This window comes from Leptodactylus fuscus, chromosome 1 (assembly GCF_031893055.1).
Source record: "Leptodactylus fuscus isolate aLepFus1 chromosome 1, aLepFus1.hap2, whole genome shotgun sequence".
NCBI classification, from domain to species: Eukaryota; Metazoa; Chordata; class Amphibia; order Anura; family Leptodactylidae; genus Leptodactylus; species Leptodactylus fuscus.
In genome coordinates this window covers 106,839,074-106,864,252 of record NC_134265.1, presented here as the reverse complement: position 1 = coordinate 106,864,252, position 25,179 = coordinate 106,839,074, and the positions used below count along the sequence as shown (strand labels likewise).

Sequence of the window (25,179 nt, the reverse complement as noted above, 5' to 3'; positions counted from 1 at the left end):
CTCCTTAGACTAGGATGAACATGCTAAGTAATCAAAAACTTCATCTTCATTTTCAGGAATTACAGCAATCTTGCGGCTACTGGCAGTGCCGCTAAAACCAAAAGTAGACTTGGTGTGGCCAACCACATTCTTATTGCTAGTACTTGCACAAGTGTTTATTCCTTTCACTCCTTTAGCCGATCCCCTGTCCTGTTATTTTCCAGTCATTTTACTGCACACTGCTTCATTATAATAGTGATTGGCAACAGTTCTGACACTGTGTATATTTTTTTTGCTTGCTTGTTTACAAAAAAAAAAAAAAAAGTCCTGCTTGCAAGGACTTTTCTCTGCATTTTTCAAGAGGAATGGGGGATGGAATTCCTGAACACATGTGAACCTAGCATTAGCAGGCTTCATCACACTGTGGATAGGTCATCAACATAAAAAATGTTAAGGTCCTGAAAAACCCCTTAACCTTTTCGCTGCCAAGGGTCTCTGGAAATTTTGCACCTCCAGTAGCCAGAGCAATTTTCACAGTTTTGAGATGGACAAATCAAACCTAAATTGCAACATTAAAAAAGCATCCAACCCCCCCCCCCCCCATACCTATATATTTTCTTAAAGTAGACACCTGCAGCATTGTCAGAATGCCACTTGGTACTTTATACGAACAGGCACCTTCATGCAATTTTGATTTAAAGTGAATGTTTTATGAAAAAATGCAAATAAATGTATATTAGTTGTTAAAAGCGGAAACCAAACAAAAAATTAAATGCACCAAACCTCCTAAAAATAAGAGTTCAACATGTGCAGAGTTCATACATATCACTATGGCCTGAACCCGCATGCACGTGTCTTCAGAAAATTGCTAGAACTGGAAGGAACAAAATTCTGCTTTGAAGCTGGAAATGTTAAAAAAGTATCATCCTATAAAATGTAGGGATTACACACCATGAAAAGTAAGTGAACCCCTAAACCCTATATATTTTTTGAAAGTAGACAATCTGAAGATTACAAATGTCTTAATGGGTCATCGATAGCCACATCCACCTTCATGCAACTTTGCTTCCAACACAAATAACTTTTTGAAAAAATACGCTAAAACACATATTTGCACTTAAAACTCATGTTCAATCTCACATTCATATACAAAATACTTTTAAAATAATAGCTTATGGTGTATACAATGTGTATATATACTATATGTACCGCAAACATCAACTAAAACAAGAGCTCGGACTCCCAAAAACACGAATACAGAAGACAAGCAGGATTTTGCTGTTGTTCACTAATATGTTAAAAAGCTATACTACACCTACCAAACTGTGACACCAAAATCTAACTTTTTTAAGAGTACACAGCATACCGTATATAAAAACACAATTTAATAGTTTATATATACAACCACCTTCATTCAACTTTGCCGCAAACAGAGATTGCTAGCAAAAATTGCGCAAAAATTCAAATTTGCCACTAAAGTGCGGCTCAAGAAATCCCTTTCTGCAAACATAATGTACTGTACATAAAACTGCAATATGTGAGGAGTTCATACATACCACACATGTATATATTTACAGGTGCGAGTGTTAAAGAATCGCCAAAATCGCAGAAATGCGCCATCCCATTTTGTGCATGCAAATTAAATAGGACTTTACATAAAAATGTTATTTTCCATCCCCCTATAATAATTTTAGCAATCTACACGTTCATCTCTAGTGATAATCGTTATTACTATTATTTTAGTGTGTAACGAATATCACTAGAGACGTATTTTACTGTAGAAAGCTCAGGTATAGACAGGACAGGGATTGGGTGAAATGTAAACTTTATTTGCGACTTTATGTATATGTTGTGTAAGTGTTTGGTGCGACTTTTTTTTTTTGGCTTGCGACCTGGACAATGGTAAACGTCTGGGTCACAGCGCCAATAAACTTCCTAGTTATGTTCAGGAGGTATAACATAAGAATACCCCACTAGGAAAGCTCAGGGGGGAATTACATTATAACTGTATGTGACAATCAGAGACAAATGTATAGTATACGCTCTGATTGGCAGGAGAAGGGTTAATAGGGACAATAGAGTCCCTGCCACCCCCCTCCTGCTGTAACATACAAGTTATGCAGAGAGAGAGATCATTTCTGTGTCTCTCTCTCTCTGCTGGGCTGCTCCGTGTCCCTCTTCCTTTCTTGCTAGATCGTAAATTGCTTGCTTTGACAGGAGGGGGGGGGGGGACACTTTGGAGCTCTATATCTTTGGACTGCATCAACATATCTTGATGCTTTCAATTGCATTTTAAAGAGGAGAATCTCATCTTTAAAATGATATCAACAACTCGATGATTGGATGCACAAATTCACTGTTGAAACACTGTCGGGAATTGAGATCTGCAGTTGGATCTCAATGCCAAATAGTGTTTTCAACAGTGAATGGCTCCAAGACTGTAAGTAAAATCATCAAGTCCCTGGTATCATTTTAAAGATGAGAGTCTCTTCTTTAAAATACATTTTAAAGCATCAATATATGTTGATGCAGTCCAGAGATATCGGCATTAGTAGGGAGGACGTACTAAGTACGTCCTCGGCTACTGAAGTGCCACCTTGGGAGCACGTACAGTGTACGTGCCTGGCAGCGAAAGGGTTAAGGCTAAGGCCCCATGGGACGATCCGCAGTACTAAAGCACTGTGGGAAAAACCGTGGCGGTTCTTCCCACAGCGCTTTGAACAGAAAGTTTGCAGAGTTTTCCTCTGCGGACTTTCTGTTACAATTATATCCATGGGAAAGCACCTGGCGTTTCCATAGATATAATTGACATGCTGCGATTTCCAAAACCGCACCGATTTTGGAAATCACAGTGTGTTCGCGCTGTGGTTTTGACCACAAAGCGCGCATGGGATTTGCACGAATCCCATCCACTTTGCTGTTACTGTATAACGCCGCAATTCTTACCGTAGTTTCCGCCGCAGACGGAACATATCTTACCATATCTTACCATAGATTAAACTAACAAATAAGAGTAAGTGGTGTAAAGATAGACTAAGAAGTCTGATGTTATGCCAGTTTTATCTTCCTGTATTAGCCCCTATGATAATTTTAAAACTGTCTATGTCAGGAGCAAGGCCGGAGCCTCGGCACCGCTGTGCACAAGCTGCCTGCCCTCTCCTTCCTGCACTCCCGAGTACATTGCTTATGGATCTTGGAAGGCAGGCCAAAACCTCCGCAGCATTGTGTGGGAGTCGCTGGTCTCCTCCTGAGCCAGACGGGACTTCCATTTTTCGATGAGACGGAGCATATTTAAGGAGGGCTCTGGCTCCAGACCGCCGCTGGCTATTCAGTTGTACTTATTTGTCCTGGTAGTTAAGCGTTCTCTTGTCCTGTTTGCCTATGATCTGACCATCCTGCCTTGACCTCTGACCCTGCCTTTGCCTCCTGACTTTTGTACTGTGCCTGCTCATGTTTATGACCCTGGCTTGCCTTTAGACCTCTGTTGCCTGAATAGCGATTTTGTACTGCTCCACCATTCCTGTTACCAACTCAGCCTGCCTGACGTTCCCTTTATATTTCCCACTGTACTGCATAGCCCTTTTGTTTACAACTGGGACCGTACGACTATGCTTTCACTCTCTGCTGCTACCTGCTGACCACCCGCCATAATCTTCTGGATCCTTGAGCTTGCATCGCTACCCAAAACATCTGCTGGTAAGAGTTCTCAGTGTCTGGTGTACTGCAATTTGTCATGCGCTGTGTGTTTGGCGTTTCCCGACCTGTACTGCTCTGCCCAGCAGTGCAGCCAAGTCCATCCCCACCATCTGGGGCTCTGGTGAATACCATTGTGGGATTGGAGTTGGTGCGGCCTGGGGGGTTAGACACACAGCACCGTGTTAACCATTTTAATCAGTGTATCTAGTACTGGTTCTCACTATTGCCTCAGATCTGCATCAGTTATCTTAACAGTCTAGTCTAGGTGCATGTAAGGTGTAACTATCTAACTATAAGACAGCTGTTTAATTTGCCCCACTGAGTTCTGCTACTTTTGTACTAGGGTATAAACATATCTAGAGAGACATATTTAGTTAGAAAAAAGAAAAAGTTTAGATCTCCTTAAATATTACACTCACACTTCATCAAAATAGAAAACTTATTTACCTGTAGTTACAAATAAGGTTACCCAAAAAACCAAAAAAGGATTGTCTACAAATAATGCTGCATCACAGACTTTTACACACCTCACCTATAACAATTTAGAAATGACTACAGGGACATTAAATTTTCATTTTTTTTCTTTCAAACAGTATATAATTGGTTAAGGTATTTGATTAAAATAGGACATAATGAGAATCATCAAATCATAAGATTTTAACGAAGAGCTCTGATCACAGAAAATCAAACGCTCAAAATTGATGACAACATTAATTTCCCTGTGAAGATAAACATTCATCTCAGTAGACTGCAATTATATGAGACATTAGAACATAGTTATTTTAATATGCTTTTATTAGCACACAGAGCAATTTACATATAGAAAAGAAGCACACAGGGAATCAAAGCCAATATTCCTTCAATTCATTCTTTGGAGGATAAATGGACCCATCATCGAGAGACACTTATTTCAGAAGTTTACCCAAACCTATGTCTCTGAAGGGATTTCTTTCCACTACAAGCACCAACCAGGTCTCATGGGTAATGGCAGTGTGGAGCAGCAATGTTGTAGCAGGTCTGGTCACTCTGGAAATAGATATCTATTCACATTTGTGGACCACATGGCAGCAGGATATCAAAGGACAGAAAGCAGGTGAAACGGTGGTTCGTTTTACCACAGGCGAATGGAGTGGGGGGAATTTATCAAGCTCTACATGACAGCATTCATGAGTCAAAGGGAATCTGTTTCGATTTCAGACACTAAACCACCCACAGGTCCTTATACACAAGGGGGTTTAGTGTCCCAAATCGCCTGTGTTAAATGCATCTGTGTCCACACTTTAAAAAAAAAACAAACATCCTATACTTACCTAAAGAGGAGTTCATTGAAACTTCCGATGCATGCGCAGTTTGTCAGGCCAGAGATGCACAACCTGGCTTCACTGCACAAGTGCCGGAGTTAAAGGAGGTTCAGTGAAGAACTGTGCTGGTGCAAGGAGTACAGAGGCCAGATGAGTATAAAGCTTTTATATTTTTATTGCAACCACAAATGGCTTTATATAACAGGGCGATTTGAGACACTAAAACCCCAGTCTACAAGAACTTGTGGGTGGTTTAGTGCCCCAAATTGCAGGAAAGGAAGGAAAACGAAGAGCAAAAATGCTGTGGAAAAACACCCAATGCATTTAAATTTTGGTGCATTTTTGATACACAGCCTTGCAACTTAGGCCACATCCGCTACCTGCATAAGCCATGCCCCCTTTCTGCTAAGTCATGCCCTTTTTCATATGGGTTGTAAAAGGGTCTAAGCAGCATCTAAAACCTTAGATAAAGCATGCCATAATTCAGTTGCATGATACTTGACATATTAACCATTAATATTGTTAACCATTTGCACTATAAATTAAATTACATTAGACTCATGTATTTCAGGTTGTAAAAGTAAGGCCCCTTGCAGACCGTGTGAATGGTCAGTGTGCTATCCGGGTTTTTAGCACACTGACCCATTCATTTCTATGGGCCCGTGCACATGACTGTGAATTACACGATCCCGTGTGTGGGACAACAGTCCAGGCCGCAAAGAACGGAAAAGGTCCTATTCCTGTCCAATTTTACAGCCACACTTCCACAGCTCCTATTCATTGAATGAAAGGGGCCACGTAAGCAAGGCTGGTGCACAGGCAGCACATGGATGACATCTGTATGTCGTACATGCCGTTTATTCACAACCGCCAGTTAGCGCACATCGTGACATGTACAACCGGCTTAAGGTAAAAATGGGTGTGGCTTTTTCCTTGGCCAGGGTTTAGACATATTCAATATTTGAATTCTTTTTAAATGTAGCAAAAAAGTGGGTGGGTGGATTAAAAAGTGAAGAAACATTTCTGGACAAAGTTGTCAATATTATGTAACATTATGATAAATTTGTTGCAAACAACTGTGATTTTGCCTCCTGAAAAACTGACAATGATAAATTTTCACCACTGCCAATCCCTTTGATGAGAAGTGGAAGATCCTCCATCAGGAGGTGTTACTGCTTTCATCTTACACTTTCCAATGTGACCAGTATTCATATTACACTTTTCTCTTTACAAAACAGGAGGAAGAAGAAACTAGGGGACTAAGAAACATCAAATCTGAAAGGATGCTTAAAAAATGTGAACATAAATGTTTGATACAGTGCTGGCCAAAAGTATTGGCACCCCTGCAATTCTGTCAGATAATACTCAGTTTCTTCCCGAAAATGATTGCAAGCACAAACTCTTTGGTATTAATATCTTCATTTATTTTACTTGCAATGAAAAAAAACACAAGAAGAGAATGAAAAAAAAAAAAAAAAAAAAAAATCACTGATCATTTTACACAAAACTCCAAAAATGGGCCAGACAAAAGTATTGGCACCCTCAGCCTAATAATTGGTAGCACAACCTTTAGACAAAATAACTGCGAACAACCGCTTCCGGTAACCATCAATGAGTTTCTTACAATGCTCTGCTGGAATTTTAGATCATTCTTCTTTGGCAACCTGCTCCAGGTCCCTGAGATGTGAAGGGGACCTTCTCCAAACTGCCATCAAGAGATCTCTCCACAGGTGTTCTATGGGATTCAGGGCTGGACTCATTGCTGGCCACTTTAGAAGTCTCCAGTGCTTCATAATGCCATGCACACGGTCAAGCAGTCCAGTGCCAGAGGCAACAAAGCAACCTCAAAACATCAGGTTGGGCTTTAAACGTCTTGATGACAATGCGCACGGTAGACACAGGAATATTCAGGTCTTTGGAGATGGACTTGTAGCCTTGAGATTGCTCATGCTTCCTCACAATTTTGCTTCTCAAGTCCTCAGACAGTTCTTTGGTCTTCTTTTTCTTCTCCATGCTCAATGTGGTACACACAAGGACACAGGTTAAGTCAACTTTAATCCATTTCAACTGGCTGCAAGTGTGATTTAGTTATTGCCACCACCTGTTAGGTGCCTCAGGTAAGTAACAGGTGCTGTTAATTACACAAATTAGAGAAGCATTACATGATTTTTCAAATGGTGCCAATACTTTTGACCACCCCCTTTTTTATGTTTGGTGTTGAATTATATCCAATTTGGCTTTTTGTGGTTTTCCATTGAAGACATATTAAATGAAGATAATAATACTAAAGAATTTGTGCTTGCAATCATTTTCTGGAAGAATTGCAGGGGTGCCAATACTTTTGGCCAACACTGTACATGTGTTAAAAACAAATAATCTGATCCTTGGTATCAGATTTGCGGTCCACCAAACGTGGACCTACTAGTTGGTCTGTCTTTTGCTCGCCCTCTATCCGCATTCCCTTAACTGTCCCCCCTCCTTTTTTTTCTCCAACTTCTACCTATTTCTCCTTTCCTTCTCCCCCTTATCACCTGATATGGCCGAATCATCTTGGGATCCCTGGGCACTCCGAGGATGTTGTGTTTTGTTTGTACTGTTTGTATATTTGTGTATCCTTTTCTTGTGTTTCTTTAGGGGGGTTTTTTGGTCTATTTCAGACCCTGTTATATTGTTAAAAATTTGAATTGAAAAAAAATAAAATAAAATCATCCATTATATTTTTATCAAACAGAAACATGATTATGGGCAAGAAGAAAAAAAAAAAAAAAAAAAAAAAAAAAAAACTTAAAAGGGGTCTTTCTAGCTTATCACTTTATCTCTTGCCCTCAGGATAGGAGATAAGTCAGTGTGGGTGTTGCTCAACACTGAATCCGCTACCCATCATGAAAACAGGTGCTTTACTCCCTACTCTAAATGAAGCAGTGGTCAGACAGGCATGGCCCCATTCTATGGATTTCAATGGGACTCCTGGAGACAGCCACAGTACAATGCTCATTTATCTTCAGATGTCCTTCTGAAAGGAATGGAACAGGGGCGTTCCCATCTGTACTTTGCTTAAAATGGGCAGCAAAACATCCCCTTACACTTAGTGGGGTCCCACTATTTGGACCCCCCACTGATCTGGGAGAAAAACAATTTTCAGCAAAAGCCCGACTAAACTACAGGAAAAAACAAAGAAAAACACATTGCTTTTTTCCCGCTGTGTACACACAGCGGCCAAAAATGCTGCGTTTCCTCAATGTGGCGCATTAGGTTCAGGTGTTTCCCCTAAGGTTAGGAATCAAAGATAAATAAGTCCCCCACAACAACTAAACTCATATACTAAAATCTTGTCACTCATAATTTAATAGCAAGTAACACAATTATTCATGCAATGCCCCATATGTCACTAGGGTCTTGTGTATATTTGATGAACTCCATGTAGACGTGTTTTTAACACAGATGTCACCCATTTTAAAACATTCACAAGTAACTTCTGACACTTCACAGAAAACAGATCAGAAATAAGTAAGCCGCTACGTCTCTTTAGTGTCTTCATTCCTAATACTTGGAGATGACAATCTGATAGCTTGTATTGAGGGAATAACAGCTAAAGGAAATAGCAAGAGCCAGTGAAGCATCAATAATAGTATCAGCAACTTGTCTAAAGAGGGTTATATTCATTCAGAAGACATCTCCACCCTCCAAGGGAATGCAGATGATATGAAATATACTATGAAAACCAAGAAAGCAATTAGCCAAGTCTGCCTCTGGCATTTATGTCACTCTGAGCTACAAATTGGCCACCAGTTTTGCCTCCCTGATACAATGATTATACACATACTATGGGGGGGTACAAAAGTAAAAAGAGACAATTAAATTAACCAGTGCAGTGCTTGAAGACTGCAATAAACAGCTTATGCTCGGAAAGTGGATTTAATTACCATGCTGAGAACTGCAGGAGGTCAAAATAACAAAATGCACGTGACAGATTGTCACAAAACAGCACATCTAATTACTTTCTGTTCTCCAGTCAGGCTGTGCACATACTCAGCCAGTTTAAATGCAATATATATATATATATATATATATATATATATATATATATATATATATATATACATACACATAGGGATAGGAACCGGTGACATCACTCATAGGTGTCACTGGTTCCTTACTAGCAGCTATTCAAGACTTCCTGTACCGTGTCCCTGGTGCATGATGGAGAGGGGTCCAGCAGAAGACAGTGGAACATTTTTTTTTTATTTACATTCCCCTCTACCAACCCATGGGTTGCTCCAAATCATGGACAACCACTTTAGGCCAAGGCCCCACATAGCGGGCTGCAGCAAAACAGCACAGCAGGAAAGATGGTGGCGGAAACGCATCATGGTTTTTCCTGCAGCGCTTCTCACAGGAAACCTCTGCAGACTTTCTGCTTCAATTATATCTATAGGGAAACCAACAGCATTTCCGTAGGAATAATTGACATAATGCGATTTCCAAAACCGTAACAGTTTTGAAATTTGCAGCATATCCGCTGCCTGCATTTTTCTGAAATGTGTGGATGAGATTCTCCATTTTATCTTGTAAAATATATTGCAAAGCTTGTGCTCTGTCACCTGTACTGACTTATAAAAAAAAAAAAAAAGTTTACTTTCACCTTAAGGGCATGTGTACACGGTGGAAATTGGATTGTGCGTGTGAACATACTGCGTGGCTAATGTGACGGGATGCCAGTGCACTGCATTCTGCTCCGGATTAGGCCTGAATGAATGAACCCAATTGGGAGAGAATCTCGTGCCACGGCTGAGTCAGCTGCGGAATCCACGGCAAGATAGGTCAATTCCGCGTCAAAATCCGCTGCCAAAAAAACTCTGTGTGAAATAGCCCTAAATAATCACTTAAATGAGATTACCTTGTGTGAAAAGTTATGTCATTGTTTATTACTTACTCCCTAGAAGGAGAGGGTTAAGCATCATAACAGTTGTTTTTACTCAAAGCTCTTCTTTGTAAACTCTCCATTTATTTATTTAATTATATAAATTTTTGTGTATGTATTTTACTGTAATAAATTTTGATATACAATCTTTGACTAAAGGAGTTGTTTCCATAATTTTGTTGGATGTTTAGTTTTGTGGTCTTATGGGATCTCATTAGCATAATATATCTGAGGATACTTTTTTCAACTTAGTTGCATTTAACAAAGCATGTGATTCTGGACCATTATGTAACACACTTATTCTGGACCATTATGTACAGTTTTCCTCTACAGACTTTCTGCCTCAATTACACCTATAGGGAAACTGCCAGTGTTTCCATGGGTATAACTGACATGCTGCGATTTCCAAAAACAGGTCGGTTCCCAATCTTAGGCTCCTGCTATTACCCTTACCCTTAAACACTGGAGACAGCCTGTCCCCCCTGCTCCCCAGGAGTTATACTCTAGAACAGGGGTCTCAAACTCGCGGCCCTCGGGACAATAGTTTGCGGCCCCCACGTGTTTAACTTCTTACCGACATCCGCCGTAATAGTACGACACATGCCGGGTGTGTAACTATGGCGATCGCCCGGGAGTCGGGCGGCCGCCATAGCCAGCCGGGTGTCTACTGCTTTAAGCAGCATTAACCCCTCCGGTGCCACAGTCATTTTGCCAGCAAGTTCCAGGGCCGACGTCACGTTTGCATGAAAGCCAGGAGCCTTGTTAAAGGCTCCCGGCCGGTCTGCAATCTCTTTTTTTTGCACGCTGGTCTATGCAGCCTGCAAAAGAAATGATGATTTTTTGCAAGGCGTTTTCAGTCATGGCTTTTTGCAAAAGAAAGGCGATTTTTTGGAGTGGGGGGTTGCAAAGAAAAAATAAAATGCTAGGCGTTTTTACCTCCCATTCACTTCTATTGCTTTCCTCAGGCGAAATCCGCCTGAAGAAAGGTCATGTTGCTTCTTTTTTCTGCTAGCAGCAAAAAACTGCTAGCAGAAAAAAAAAAGCTAGCAGTCTCCATAGACCACCATAGATTTTGAGGTGAAATCTGCCTCATTGCCCCTGTGTGAACTAGCCCTCAGTGATATTATAGAGGTAAAATTCAGTTTAACAGCATGCAGTAAAATAAGATCCTATTTACCAGTCTGAAGTACACCATATTTGTGCTGGTATTTAGTGGAAATATAAATAATGCAATGCATTATTTTACAGATTATTATTTTAATGTACCAGTTTCTGATTATAGTGTTGCTTAAAAATAAAAAATATAGCTGCAAAAATTAGCTGAACTCTAAAGACAAATATTAATATATATGTACACAGGTGCACAACAAAGGATCACATGTTTGGTACACAGCATGATATGTAGGTTTATCACACAATATAAGCTTATAAATAATGACAGACACAAAGAATGAAATCCTTCCCAAAGAAACCCATGCTCTGTAATAAAATCAGTAATCCGGATACAATCTGCTGCTCAGCATCTGGGTTGTGTGCATCTCCATTACAATTCTGTATTAGGAAAATAACAGAAAATGTACTCAGCTCAATCCATCTTCTAATTTAGGAGAAATAATGCAACCTAAAATGTTTTGCTTCTTCTCCACAAGGAACCTAGGAACACTGCTCTGAGCTTCACTAACCTCAGCTTCCTCCATTGTAGCCTCTTACCATCTAACATTGTTGCATAGAGAAAACTGAATTCTTATTACGTGACAGCAATATCAGGGCTACATCCATTTTAAGCAGAAACTATAAAAACAAAACACAAAAAAACAACTATTTTATGAGCAGTAGGTTGTTGTATGAAATCTCGAGAGATTTAGTGGTCGAACCATACTTGCCTACTTTCACAGCAAAGTCGCACAGGTTCTTCAAAATGCTGTGGATTTTTTTAACCAATGTTTTACCTGTGCAATCATAACTAAACAGTAATGTTAACCTAACTATATGTATGGCTTACTATCAGCCACACGTCCACACAAGCAGAACTTTGTCTTACTGGACTTAGGGTTACAGGACAGAACCATACACCTCCTTTCACTCCATGGATCTGCAGTGGAGTGCAGAATCTGCAGCCTTTTTCTGGCCCAGTGATGAGTCAAGGACCTAGACAAGACCCACATTGGACCACACATAAGTTAAAAACCTGGGGAAGATATAGTGAGATTCCAGCACCCTACCGGTCACCTTCTTAATATATATATATATATATATATATATATATATATATATATATTTTGTCAGGGTCTGGGGTTGCTAGGTGGGGTAGCATAGACACACAAGTCCAGTTTCTTTTATTCCAAAACAAGGGTAGAGTTTATTTTCACTCAAAAAGGTAGTGCAGCAACAAAAGGAAACAATACAAAAATAAATACCTGCCCGGCTAGGCTCTAACTAAACATAGAATAGGTTACCTCACCTACAATAACAGAAATCCAAAAGCCAGTAGAATCATTCAGGACACAGCTCCAAAAATATGACTTCTCTGTCAGCTCTCCAGCCAAGCTCTGCCAAAGTGTTGCTGCTGGAGCTGACTTCTTAAGCCTCCTTGACGAGGAAACTCTCTGCAGCTGAGTCGCTGCCGGAACAAACCCAAAGTGTGGACTGGAGGGGAGTGGAATGACATGTCCCACTAACAATCCTACCGGTCATTCCTAAAAATCCAGCCCAATACTGAGCATTTACCAAAATGCTCAGCAGACGAAAGTTGTCTGCTGAGAACAAACATTCCTTCTGGAGTTTTATCATCTCACCCACCTGAGTAGTCTGGGTGAGATGTACACCCCCTCCATTACCTGACCAGCCATCAGCTTACAATATCTATATATACACATACACACAAATACACACAGATACATAGGAGTGTCAAAATGTATTATTCTGTAGGCCTCATATACAGATATATGCAAATATTACCCAACAGTTGCCTGACTCTTGCCTGTAATGTATGCCCTTTTAGCTGAGCGAGGAATATATGCCAACACAGCAGCAGACCTCAGGCATTTACAAGATGTTTGGTACTCCTTCACTGTGATTGAGAAGATGGAGCCAGGGAGGAAGAATTTTGGTTGGCTCGACAGTGCAAGTAGATGTCATCTCACCTGCTGGGTGGTTTGTTAAATAATCTACCAAGCATATTATAGCCTAATTGTGATGCTGTATGATGAGCATATGTATGAAATACAGTGTGTATACTGTGCCATGACAGGGTCAACTGAGGGCCCACACGTAAATTGACCTAAACACCTATGGGCTAGTCCAAGCCTATATATAGGATAAAAACACAACTTGCAAATAAACCCTATATAAAGTGTAGCTGCAAAGGTATTATCAGCAAGTTTCCCTCTAAGACCAGGGCCCCACGTGGTGTAAATGCTGCAGTTTGCCTGTGGCGGAATAAAATGCAGTGTTTTAAAGTTACTGTGTAGTTCTATTGAATTCCATCCACACAGTGCGGTAAAATACACGTAGTGGACACGCTACAGTTTCCAAAACCGTTGCAGTTTTAGAAATCACATCATGTCAATTATACCTATGGAAACAAGTTTGCCTATAGGTATAACTGAAGAAGAAAGCCTGCAAAAGAAACCTCTGTGAACTTTCTTTGAAAAGTGCTGTGGGAAAACCTTTCATGTTTTGGGACACAACTGGGGCTTTAGCCTTAAAGAAATTTACTCAGCCTCATTTATCAAAACTGCAAAGCCAAGGCCCATTTAGCGAGCTTCAGCAAAAAAATAAATAAAAAAATGCTGCAGAAAAGACCAAAGTGGAAATGCATGAAACAACTAAGGTCACAGCTCAACCAATCTACACAATCCTATCACCACTGGCGGCCATATACAGGAAAGGCTTTTGTTGAATTGTAGAATCACAGTTACAGTAGCAGCTGATACCAAAGAAGTATTCATAGCTGATCACTATTGTTTCTAATTCTATAAGAATCTGTTAACTTGTACAAATTTCCGCATAAAATGTGTCTGTAAAGTAATGTAATTATTTCATGCACACATCCGCTATTCCTGGACAGTACCTCACCCTACTCGTTTCCAGGTGATGTGCTATCCGTGGCTGATTTGCTTTTCATGACTGTGAATGTATTATGTTAATGTATGTATGTTAATGTATTTTTTGTACTTCCCCGAGTCTGTAAAAAACTGCTGACGTGGTAGTTATCCATTTTTTCTTCATTGACTTTGATTTTTAGTGTTGCGAGTAGGGTTGAGCCGTTCTTGAGATTTTGAGATCGATTTTAAAATCTGATTTCCGATCATTTTCCAGCCAATCTCGATCGTGAAATTTGCTCGATCGCCGATCGGAATCCGATCTTTCCCAATCCCAATCCTCAACCCTAGTCAATGCTTCTCTATGGGAAAAGTCACTTTTAGGGTTGAGCCGATCTTGAGATAACCTCCTATCTCGATCGCGCTGGAAAAGATCAGATCGGAATTCCGATTGCGATTGTGAAATTTACTCGATCGCCGATCGGAATCCGATCTTTTTCGATCCCGATCGCTCAACCCTAGGCATCTATGATTCATCAGCATCAGTGGAAAAAAAACAATACGCTTCCATTGTTTTGCAGATCTATGGAAAAAAAAAAAAGTCTAAATATAACAAAGAAATAAAATAAAATGGGTACATATGGCATCTGTGAAAAATGCAGATGCCATGTGCACATTTGATAAGGCCAAAAAGTCTGCTTTTTTAACTTTATTTAGGGAAAATAGCAAAATTTTTAGGTACCTGAAAATAGACGTTGCAACTTTCATCCACAGTGGGTCATGTATTTGGAATATACTTAGGCTTAGATCAAATAGCAGGCTGCAGCAAAAAAGCGTTTCCTTTAGAGAAACCCCCATAATTGACATGCTGAGATTTCCAAAAAGGCAATGTCTTTGGAAATCGCAGCATTTCTGCTGCACGTATTTTTCTACAATGTATCGATGGTATTCACTATATTCCTATCCACCTTGCAGGGACTGTAAAACTCTGCGTTTTTTGCTGCAGAGTTTATGCCATGCGTGGCCCCGGCATCACATGAAAATTCAATAACATTCACTACTGTCTGCCTGCGATGCTATTTAACAGCAAAAACCACTCTTGGGCTACATGGACATAACCACAATGTACATGGGCAGGTCAGTGAAAGAAAAAAAACAAAAACAAACAGCTGGCATACAACTTTCATGGACCCATACAGTTCCATGAACGATCAGAGATGGCAAAACAGCCAGAAAAATTACCTTTCAGCTAAGCCCCACATAGATGACTATAGCAAAAAAGTGCTGCCAAAAAAAACGTGGCGGCAACGCATTGTGGTTTTTCCCACAGCGCTTTTCACAGAAAGTACACAGAGGTTTCTGTTTCAATTATACCTATACGGGAACCACTGGCATTTCCATAGGTATAAGTGACATGCTGCGATTTCCTACAATGTAACGGTTTGGGAAATAGCAGCATGTCCGCTGCATGTATTTTCCGGCAATGTATGGATGGGATTCGCTAGAATCCTTTCCACTTTGCAGCATCTGCAAAACACCTCAGCATTTCGGCTACATAAAGCATTGGTCTACCTGAGTATTGTGGCACCCAAAAGGACCCATGAAAAACACCGTCATGTGTATGGGGCCATATAAATTATTAAGTCTGTGTGCTATCAAATAAAGAATAGAGTGCACAGAGAAAAAAAAAAAATACAGTCGTGTGCATGGGGCCATACAGTTTGTCTTGAGGCTGCTATGGAATGGAATGTTGTAGTACTGTCATCTACAGTGAAGGAAAAAAATATTTAATAAAAATATATGAATTTTGTTTGGTGGCCAAATCACTTCTACTAATACGCTGTATGTACTAAAGTTTTCGGACATGCATCTTACGCTAGGTTCACACTAGCGTTCACCTGTCCGTTCTGAGCTTTCCGTCTTCTGCATGCCAGAAGTCGGAAAGCTCAGACCGGGTCCGGCCGTGAGCGGCGGTGAGCGTTTTAGGCTCTCCGCCGCGAAACCGGATTTTTTAATCCAGACACAGAGTACTGCATGTCCGACTCTGTGTCCGGATTAAAAAACCCGGTTTCGCGGCGGAGAGCGCAAAACGCTCACTGCTGCTCACGGCCGGACAGCTTTCTCACCCATTCAAATGAATGGGTGAGAAAGACTCCTGCAGGTTTCCATCTCCTGCCTCTGTTTTAGGCAGGAAACGGAAACCTGAACTACGGAGAGGAGAATGCTGATGTGAACGAGCACTTAATCATATTATTCAGGCGTTTCACTCAATCCCATTGACCCAGGTGTATAATTTCAAGCACCCAGACAAGCTGCCTTTGGCTAAGTTTACACAGTGCATTTTTACTATGCAGTTATTAACTGCAGCAATTTAACCTACATGCTCACAACCATTAAGCTGAAAACCTCTGGTTTACTGGCATAGTAGAAATATGTATTTCTTGTCTTGAAATTGTATACAGTTCTTTAGGCCAGATTCACACAACCAAGTCTCTCCTGGAATACGGTTTGCGGGAGGATCATTTTTCCCAGACTGAATTTAGATGTGGGGATTGAATTTGCTTCATCAATACGTAACTACATCAGTCATCACATCATGCAGTTCTTAAACAGCCGGACCAATACATTACCATATTAAAATAAAGCTGTCATTGATGGGGTGAGTTCAATTCACATAACCAAGTTCAGTCTGGGAAACACAGCCCGCACAAACAAAGTAGCAAAATAAGGTTGGTCTGTAATCTGCAAATAAAATATATCCTCAATCTTATATATGCTCTAAATAAGTGAGAAGAAGGATTTAGCCTACATTTACACGAAAGAGGTGCAAAATGACCGTGAAAAATATCCATTTTTCACAACCATTTTGCACCTGAGGGTAATCAGTTTCATGGAGCCACATACATTTCAGTGTATGGCGGGGTTTGTGAAAACAGACAAAAGTAGGAAATGACGATCTTGATGATCTGTGATCATGTGAATAGCCTCCATTCACTAACAAATACCCTGTTTCCCCGAAAATAAGTCATCCCCCGAAAGAAAGACATAGCAGAGGTTTTGTTGAATTGCCTAATATAAGGCACCCCCTAAAAGTAAGACATCCCCCAATAATAATAATCTTTCTGCGCGAAGATTATATGAAGTAAAACATTGCCACCGGCTGAACCCTGTGCGCGATGGCAGCAGCAGCACACAAAAATAAAATAAGACATAGCATATCTTTAGGACCAAAATTTAATAGAAGTCTTATTTTTGAGGAAACACGGTAACAGATGTCACACAGCCAATATTAACTGTTGTGTGAATGTAGCCTGAGGCTAAGGCTCCACGGGACGATACGCAGCGCTAAAGCGCTGCGGGAAAAACTGCAGCGGGAACGCATCGCGTTTCTTCCCGCAGCGTTTTGAATAGAAAGTTCACAGAGTTTTCCTCCACGGTCTTTCTGTTACAATTATGTCTATGGGAAAGCTGCCGGCGTTTTCATAGATATAATTGACATGCTGCAATTTCCAAATCATGCTGGTTTTGGAAATCATAGCGTCTCCGCGGTGCGGTTTTAATCGCAAAGTGGGCATGGGATTCGCATGACTCCCATCCACTTTACAAGTAATGTAAAACGCCGCAGGCAAATCGCTGCATTTCTGGCCCTTTGGGCCCTGGTCTTAAGCTTTCACCAATTGGGTGTATATCTGGACAGAAAAATGGACTATCTTTTATAGCATCCTGGTTTATTCAGAATGCATCAGCCATTGCTCATTGTAATTTACAGCAGATATTAAAATGCTGAATGCAATAATGCTGTCCAATGTGTTTAGTTTTTCTAACCACTAATGTAAATCGGGAGAATTTATTCATACTTTTATACATTTTTAAACGCCACTTTTAAAGGGGTGATGTTCCAAAAGTTATTTATCCTGTGAAAAGGGGATAAATTGCTGGTGGTGGGAGTCTGACTGCTGAAACCACCAGAGATTCCAAAAATAGGGGTGCTATTCCCCCATTGTGAATGTAGCAGTGGACACAGAATGCACGTCTGTATCCATAGCTACACTGGGGTAAAATGGTAGGAGTCTCAGCAGTTATACCCTCACCGATCAGCAATTTCTCCTCTATCCTATGGAGAGAGGGTAAATAATTTTCATGGTACAAGCCCTTTAACCAAAGAAACTCTGGTGTGAGATTCACCAAATTTACATTTGGCACACGCCTCATCAGTCTGTGCTCCTGAACAACAAATCTATCAGCCTGCATAATTTTTGTAATATGTTATAGCAAATCTGTTGGGCTGTAGAAGGCCACATCCTCGCATGCTAAGCCCTGCCACTTTTTCCACGTGTCTAGTCACTAATGCTCCATGCACACCACCATAGTTTTTATCCGCAACTCTATTCAATAAAAGTACAGATCCATTCATTTCTATGGTTCTATGCACACATCCGTAGCTTTAATGGATCTGTATCTGGGCCATAGAAAGGCACTGCAAAATATAGAGAAGGTCCTATACCTGTCCATATTTGCAGTTCCGTCGGTTCATTCAAATGTATGGGTCAGTGAAAATCACAGATGAGAAATGAATACTAATCCATTTGTCATCCGTTCTGTTTTTACTGACCCGTACACTGTACATAGTCGTGTGCATGGAGCATAAGTCTATCTTCACATAATGTTTCTATCATTTGCATAGTAAATCTATGCAAGAGATATACTAAAAATGTATATGAAGGGATTCCAAAAATAAGACTGCATAAGGTCTGCATCAGTTTTACATAGACTTCAATGTTAAAAAAAAATATATACGGTACTATCCATTACTGTCATTTTTGCCAGCCACAAAAGCGTGGTAAATTACACTATTCTGCCTCTAAAAAAAATGGACAATGACAAATAGGTTTCCTTTTCAACAATGAAGTCTAAGTAACATTGATGCAATCAGATAATGTTCTGATATCATCCATTTGTATAGAATTTCAGTTTATAAATGGATCTGCTAAACGGATAATAGAAATGTGATGTGACTGGGATGGTGAATGGAAAACAAATGTGACCAATGGCAACTTTTGCCATTAGTTCTGATATCTTTTATCAAATGTTATATAACAAAAATTAAGAGACGTGTGTATGCACATTTTACTATATTGAATCATATGCTTTGGGTGATAACACTATTTATTTGTGCTCATTGGATTCAATATATTAAAATAAAGATTACAAATAAACAGTGTCATCACCCAAAGCAAGCAATCTCTGTCACTTTTATAGAGTTGAAACATTGGTCTAACAGGTTTCCACTTAAAATGAACCTGTCAGATGATTTCTGCTGCCCTATCCGAAATCAACATATGATAAAGGGAGAGAACATGAGCTCTGTAACATATAGGATTATGTGATTTGGAGCAAGGTTTCTAAAGAGGCAGAATACATTTTTTTTTAGAGAAAGTGAGGCCTTATGCACATGATTGAGAGTGTTCTTCTGAAGGGGGTTCCAATGCTCTGTTTCAATAATCATAGAGCAGATCGTATCCTGCTTTGCAACAACAAAATAGCACCACCACCCCCCTCGAAATTTATGGGGGACAGAAAGCATTCATCTGAAATATATCATTCTGCAAAAAAAGGACCCCTCCTCCGATTTACACCCACATATTATGACTGACAGCCTGATTGTACATATACTAGTACAAGGGGAGCTGTCAATCATATATATATATATATATATATATATATATATATATATATATATATATATATATATAGATATATATATGTGTGTGTGTGTGTGTGTGTGTGTGTGTGTGTGTGTGTGTGTGTGTGTGTGTGTGTGTACACACACTCACAAGCACTCAGCTTCTCTCCTTCTGTCATACTCTGCTCTCTGATAGGGCAGTAGAAATCAAATTGCAGGTGACCTTTAAAATTTGCATATATATTCAGATTGCAACACATATAAAGCATTCATGTTTAATATCTTTCAAGGTGAACGTGCACAAAATCAATTTTCCCAATTGTATTGTTATATAAGCAGTATAATAAATAAATGAATATACCATATATATTGCTCTTGGGTTCGCTGTATATTATATGTAGCAGAATTGTTGCAACAGCTGTGACTGTCCACTGTAGCTGAATAAAACTTGCAGAAATCCATGTGCTTGCCGCCAAAATAACCCCAATTAGATGTACAGAACAAATTCTCAATCACAGAATTTTCTAAAAACAAATCTGATGCGTGTGAATACACCTGTAGGATAAGGCCTTATATAGAGAAATAAAGTTAGAATACATGCTGTGGAAAAAGGATAGTGAAAATGTGTTGCATTCTTCTTTGCTGTGTTTTTCTTCTATTAAATCAACAGATAAAAACACTTGCAGTTCTGCTGCCAAGACTAACATACAGCATTTTTTCATAAAGGCATGCATTTCTCACATTGCCACTTTTCTGCAGCATGCAGCATGTTTTCTGCAATTGCCAAAAATTCTGCATTTCCACAACATGTGGCCTCAGATTCAGGTTAAGGCCACACATAGTGAACCACAGTTAAAAAATGCTGCGTTTTTGGTGCTTTTTCATTTTTGCCTCTATGTCTATGGGCGAAAAAAAAACAAAAAAACAGAGCTTCCGCAGGTAAAATTAACTTGTGTTCTTCAAAAAGTAGCTTTTAACTGGGATTTTTTTCCCACAATGTATGGATGAGATTAAATAATCTCATTCATTTAGCTGGGAAGCAGGAAAAAAAATGCATTTTACTGTCCCAGCAAAGAGAATGAGATTTTGTTTAAGCGCATCCACACAGTGGCAAAAAAAACCCTGCGAAAATCTGTTTTTCAAAAAACAAAACACAGCATGTTTATTTTGGTTATTTTTCCATAGATCTATATGATGGGAAGCAAAAAAATAAAAACAGAGCAGAAAATCAGTGAAAAAATGTAAACAATTTTGCTGCATTTTTTTGTACAACGTTTTTTTTTAGCTGCATTGCTTGGTCACTTGTTCACCTGGTGCTTTAACCCTTCATTGATCCCATTGTGTGCACATAGCATACACAGCTGGGTCATATCTACTAACCAATGAGATCTTGGAGGTATCAGGGGATGACATCACTGACATGGACAGAAATGATTCCCAAAAGTTAGGCACCAGCAATGTAGGGGCCAGAAGTGCCATTATCCCAATGTGTCACATCTGGCCATAGACAATAATAGAGATACAATGAGGGAATCTTACAGTAGGTACTGCCTAGGAAAAGTGACAGATTAACACTGCAGGGACATGACCCGGCTGAAGTCAAAGTTTACAGGCAACCCCAATCCTAATCCTAAATCCCTCAGCCTATGTCTGTGGCAATGTGCACCCTGTATTATACAGCTGAGAGTCAGTCACCATGACAGCCAGCCTCCCTGCTCCACACTGTAGGCAGCAGCAGCATCCCGGCATTACATCCATGTCAGACACTACATCCATGTCAGACACTACATCCATGACACGTCCTCCAGTCATTCTACTGAGCTCTCTCCAGCCTTGACATATCCCTCATTCTCTAGCCCAGCGCCCACACTGCTTCCATGACCAGCCCGTTCCAAGCTGCTATTTACCTACAGTCAGCTGTTGGGTCCAGAGCCGAATCGTCCCCCGGGTCTCGTATTCTCCAAACGGGCGGGTTCCGCTACCACGGCGGCCCCGGGGTTCGCTGTTATTGTCCTGTCAGCACCGCCCAGGCCGGGCCCGCCCCCTCCTCCGGGAGAACAGCGACCTGCCGGTGAAAGGCGGAGCTCCGAGAGGCATCACTAATCAAATAGGAGGGATTTCGTCGTCACTAATTACCTTACATCACCGTGATATCCCGCCCCCTTGTCGCCAAGGAGTCCAAGACACTGCGAGTTTCTGAGCTAGTAAGCCCACCTCCTTCTGCCTAGCAACCCCAATGAGACAGGCGATAGAACGCTGTGTAGTTTTCTTGGCTACTGATTGGCTACTGTAACTGCTACTCATAAAATAGCTATTTGTGATTGGCTAGCAATGATCTCTAGCAGTATAATTGTGCTCGTAATGCTGTCAGGTTGAATGGTAGAGAATGTAGACGGGAGATGTGTGCGCTGTCTTCTAGTTATGTTTCCCTTCAGTGACATAATATGGAAGATCTAGATTTTTCCATCGTGTAATAACAAGTAAATCATTGTGCAATAGAAAGCTGTAGAAATATAGCATCCTGTACTATGAAGGACAACCATAGGTTTTGGTCCATAGAGATACACACCTTCTATCATGTATACAAATTAGGGGCAAGGGGCCGTTCACATGGAGGTGTTTGACATCATTCACACAGTCTTTCGCCTCAAATTCCTCTCTAAATACCAGCCCTTAGAAACACCGACGCAAAGGATGCTGATAATCCTCAGACGCAATGGGCCTTATTGGTGTGAGCCTCACGTCACTGTTTTCCCTATAAAATTGATCAGGATGTTTATTTCAGTGTATTGGAAAAAAAAAAAGCATCCATCACTGCCTACCATTGTAAAACAACGGGAGCCATAATCCATCTGGAGTCCTCAAGCCAGCTCCAAATTCTATACTCTTCGAGTACTGAGAGCTTGGTTTTGTATTTCTGCATTACTAGAAAGCCTTAGGGCTCGTTCACATCTGCGCCCAGGGTCTCTTATGCAGTTTCCGTTTCCTGCTCAAAACTGTGCAGGAGACGGAAACCTGCAGGCATATTTCAAACCCATTCAAATTCTGCAGTTAGAATCCCTAAAACTAACCCTCTTCTGTTCAAGTCCCTGTCATTATTCCACAGGATATGATGCCTTATCAGACTGTAAAATTGTATATCAAGACACCTTGGATCTGCACATAAAAGGACACAGGCTGATGATGACTTATACAACTTTATTTGTGTTATTAATATAACCTCCATCATAAAAACAGCTGGTCCAATGCGTAAGGCCCGGTTCACGTCTGCGTTCAGTATTCCGCTCAGGGAGTTCACTTGGGGACCACCACAAGCAGAATACCGAATGCATTTAAAAGCGGTGAGCAATAAAATCACAAGGACCCCATAGTCCAGGGGTCGGCAACCCCTGGCACGCGTGCCAAAAGTGGCAGGCGAGGCATATTTTGCTGGTACGGCAGCCAGCCTGCAACTTTCATACACTAAATTGAGAGAGAGAACGTCCCTTCAGTGCTCTGCTAGAGCTGAGGTGTAGGACACGCCCCCTTCTCTCACTGCCCACCAATCAGAGGTGAGCCTCTCACTGCACAGGATAAGGGCTCCCTGGACCTGCTGCTACATGTGAGGAGGAGCTCCTGACGTCTGCAGCCCTGAGGAGGAGAGGAAGCTCCGGTGAGTAAAGTGAAAGTAAAAACAACACTAGGTACATGTGTGTTACTAACTATTCTTATTAATGTCAGGCATTTGGTTTTATTAATTTAGTTTTAGTAACTCCATGTGCCTCACATTATTAGCAGTTAACCCCATCATGTCCCTCACATTAACCCCTGTGTGGCTCACATAAGGGTTACTGATGTGTGAGACATATGGGGGTACTAATGAAGGACCTACATAATGAAGATGTTCACTTATTACCTCCATATGTCTCACATATCAGTGTCCCTTATGTAAAGCACACAGGGGGTTAATGTGAGGGACATGATGGGGTTAACTGCTATTAATATGAGGCACATTGAGTTGTAACCTGCAATGCACATGACCAGACTCTTTATCTACAACTGTGGATAAAGTACAGACCTATATATTTCAATTGACCCAGATATACAGCCATTCTTTTTGTGGCTGTGTATCTGGGCCAAATTGAAGAACTGAAAACTATGGAGCAGGTCCTATATGTGTCCTATACATACCCTATATCTGTCCTATACGTACCCTATATCTGTCTGCATTTCCAGCCCTGTCAATTCATTTTTAATGTATAGGTCAGTGAAAACCACATGTGTGCCACTTGTATGCAGGAGGCGTAAGGCTGAGGCCCCACGTTGCAGAAACGCAGTGTTTTTGTTGCAGATTTTCATGCGGTTTATTTTAACCAAAGCTAAAAATGGCTACAGAAGGAATGGGTAATATATAGGAAGCTTCTTATACGTCTCCCTTCTGCTCAATCCACTCCTGGCTTAGGCTCAGAAAAACACAGCAAAATATGTAACAAAAAAGCTGTGTTCCCTGTGCCTCAGCCTTAGGCTAAAGCCCCACGTTGCAGAAACAGCTTTTTTTCGTTGCAGATTTTGCTGGGGTTTTTTTAGCCGAAGCCAGGAGTAGATTGAGCAGGAGGGAGACATATAAGAAGCTTCCTATATATTTCCTGTTTCCTTTTCCTTTTCCATTCTTGGCTTTGACGGGAAAAAAACCGCAGCTAAATCTGCAATAAAAAAAAGCTGCATTTTTGTAATGTGGGGCCTCAGCCTTAGTGTGATTCTATTGGGTGGTGACACTGTAACTAGATGCAATTATAGCCAAATCCAGTTCCTGGGCACCAGTGCGGCCACTTTGTTGAAAGTGTGACACCGATTAATTTCTGGCTGGGGTTTTGCTGTTACTGCACCGCCAGGAAGTAAAAGTGACTGAAATTAATCTGCGTTTCACTTAGGGAGCGTTCACACTACTGTTTGTGTCCAACAGCTAGTGTCCGCTGCTAATGTCTGTTCAAAATCTTGTGCGGACATTAGCAGCGGACACTAGCTGTCGGACACCGACGGTAGTGTGAACGCTCCCTTACAGAATACTGAAGTTACTAACAGCCGAGGACTGGATGGAGCATACAGGTACATTGTGTGTCAGCTCTTTACAGGTATGACCTCACTCTGCTCCCAGTCACATACATTACCACTAACTGTGGGTTACGCATGTACTTACATTGCTTCTAATGGAAAAGAACATGTGTATCGAGGCAAATAGTGGTAAGCGCATGTGGCTTGGATCACAGTATGACAGCACCCCTGTGCTATATGACTTTAGTGTAGGTGTCGTCGGCTTTACAATTATTGCCCGGCACTCCGAGGACCTCATCTTTGATTTTTTAATTTAAATCGGCACGCCGAACAAAAAAGGTTGCCTACCCCTGCCATAGACTATAATGGAGTCCATGTGTTTTCCGTGTCCACACGAGTCATGCGGAAAGAAAAGTACTTCAAGCACTACTTTTCTCTCCGGATGATTCGTGCGGACACCGTGCAGAAAAGACATGGACCCTATTATAATCTATGGGGTCTGTGTGCTTTCATTGCTCACCGCTT

The 25,179-nt window shown here is 40.8% G+C and overlaps 1 protein-coding gene across 1 annotated transcript in view; it reads right to left on the bottom strand.

Moving 5' to 3' along the window:
* Nucleotides 1–21,800, bottom strand: part of ARVCF (ARVCF delta catenin family member) — a 531,145-nt gene extending 509,345 nt beyond the window's left edge. The window contains exon 1 of the mRNA XM_075275546.1: nt 21,531–21,800. The gene's annotated coding sequence lies outside the window, so the exon portion shown is untranslated. The remainder of the gene's footprint in view (nt 1–21,530) is intronic.
* Between the last annotated feature and the right edge of the window lie 3,379 nt (nt 21,801–25,179).